The sequence below is a fragment of the Carassius carassius genome, chromosome 27 (genome assembly GCF_963082965.1).
Source record: "Carassius carassius chromosome 27, fCarCar2.1, whole genome shotgun sequence".
Classification (NCBI taxonomy): domain Eukaryota; kingdom Metazoa; phylum Chordata; class Actinopteri; order Cypriniformes; family Cyprinidae; genus Carassius; species Carassius carassius.
Genome location: NC_081781.1, coordinates 11,693,705 through 11,696,117, shown reverse-complemented (window position 1 = coordinate 11,696,117; position 2,413 = coordinate 11,693,705). Strand labels below are relative to the sequence as shown.

At 36.7% G+C, this 2,413-nt stretch overlaps 1 long non-coding RNA gene across 1 annotated transcript; it reads right to left on the bottom strand.

The window, feature by feature from the left end:
- Positions 1 to 825: 825 nt before the first annotated feature.
- Positions 826 to 1,680, bottom strand: LOC132107271 (uncharacterized). The gene is made up of 3 exons (XR_009424261.1): positions 1,450 to 1,680; positions 1,310 to 1,356; positions 826 to 1,155 (listed from the first exon to the last, which is right to left on the bottom strand). It is a non-coding gene; the product is annotated as an uncharacterized LOC132107271 (long non-coding RNA).
- Positions 1,681 to 2,413: the final 733 nt, after the last annotated feature.

Sequence of the window (2,413 nt, the reverse complement as noted above, 5' to 3'; positions counted from 1 at the left end):
AATTTTTTAAACAATTTATCATTTTAATAATTAAAAAAAACATACAATCTTTTTAGAACAATTACATTAAGTATTCAGATTTTGAGAACAGTGACCTGAGTTTGGAGAAATGTGTCGATAAACACATTTTTAAAAAAATCGATAAACATTTTTTAAAACTATATCTGAAAGTGTATTTTTTTCTGGGTTTACAGTGCATGCCATCTATATCAGGGATTCTGCATAATAATATTGAGTAAGATCAATGTAATGCAGTCATTATCTGTTATAACTTGTACCAATCCACTGCAACCTTTCTTCTGAGTATCTGAACACTTCCAGCTGCTGCTATGTATTTAATATCCCCTGTTCTTCGGCAGAATGCATTCCAGTTGTGCCTCCTCCCTCCCAGGGCTACAGGCCTGCCTGCTATTTTATTTTTCCACTCTCCTCAGAAGGATGTGGGTGATGATTTATAGAGCATATCCAATTGGTTACTGTGCACCAGCACAGGTCATAGTGTCACAAGTGTTGGTACATTAGGTCAAAATCCAATAAGGAATAAGGTGGGGATGACCGATGTGGGCATAAGCCAACTTAGCCAAAAAATAAAAAAAGACATGTTGAGGAAATCAAGTTCACCATCAAAGAGAGTTTTATGCAGGGGCCCGGTACTGGAAGATTTTCAGTCTAATTACCATGGAGACTGGGCAGCCCAGCGTCAGATACCAGGAAAAGAGGCAGTGAAACATAAGACGTTTCAGGTTGTGAGACCTGCTCACTCTGCTACAGGCTTGTTATAAAACCCCCTTTCTCTACCCTTTTCAAAAAAAAAGAGAGAGAGAGAGATTGCTTGCCTTTGGCAAATGAAAGTGTACTGGTACAAAAAGAATCTGTGTGTCCTTTTTCTGAGATAATAAAGATATAAGAAACACTCTTTTCACTTGAGAGAGCCCTGCATTAAGCAGTCTTTGGGATGGAGAACGGGGATTTCTGTCAGTGAAGTGAATGGGGGTTAGCACAGCTGCTGAGGGCTTGGATCTGGTACCATGCTGGCTGCCTGTTTGAAGAGGGCTGCAGCTTAACAGGGCCTTCTAATACCTCCATTGTTCATCATGCAGGGGTGCAGACCTCGAGTACCAGGCTGAGGTGAAGAGGTCCACAGCTGCACTGAGTCTGAGAAGAGAGATTGGTGTAGGGGAGAGAATGGTGAACTGTTTCAATTTGGTTTGGAACTTATTATAATAAACGGGTTGCAAGTTATAGTGCTCATTACCGGGCAGTACAACAGCTCTGGCAAAATATACAAATTCTGTCACCATTTACTCACCTTCATTTTGTTCCAAATCTGTATGACTTACTTTCTCCTGCAGAACACTGAAGTAGAAAATGTGAAGATATTTATCCATATATATTAATAGTTATTGTAATGACACATGGGTGAGGAAGAGATTAAATGCCCATACTTACATTTGTATCATTCTTGAAATTGTCTAAAATGCAGAAAATATTATTAAAGAACGAGTGAGCAGGAGTGTCTGGAGTGATACACACACATAGAGAGAGAGAAAGATGGATGGATTGATGAATAGATGTTGTGGTGTAATCCTATTAACATTGGGTGTGAGACATTGACCATTAACAGTAACGTGCACTGAAAAACAAATTTGCACTTGCTAATGAAGTTATTACATAAATCATCAGTTTCAGTAAGATAAAAAAAAACATATTCAGTAATGATGCATTAAACTGATGAAAAGTGACAGTGCAGTATTTTGCATTGAAACAAAAATTATATCTTATATACATTTAGTTCTTTTAAACTTTCTATTCACCAAAGAATTCTGGGTGGAATCCACAAAAATATTAAGCAGCATAACAGTTCTCAACATTGTTAAAAATTATGTTTCTTAAGCAGCAAATCAGTTAATTAGAATGGCTTATTGAGTGATTATATTTAAAAACAAGTTATTAAAATATTACTGTTTTACTGTATGTTTAATCAAATAAATGCAGCTGTGATGAGCATGAGAGACTAAGCTTTTAACAACATAAAAAAATATTACAGACCCCAAAGCTTTGAATGGTAGTATATGCCTATATGATATACTTCTGTCTTCTTCTAGTCGATCCAGAAACCAGGCATGATTAAAAAAAAAAAAAAGAATACAGTGCATTGCATAGACTGAGCTGAATCATACTTATCTATGAACCAACAGGGTGATGCAAGAGGAAGAGGAGGAAACATACAGTCCTTCCTTTTTCAGAGAAAAGGGACAAGTTAAAACAAAACTTGACAAAACAGAATCAGTGCTTTAGTGACAAAGACATTGTGAATTTCAAGCAGCAATGCACCATTGCGTGAGCATCTTTCATTGATTGTTCATCACTGGGATTAAGAAGCCACTTTACTTCATGCAAATACTTGTATGCA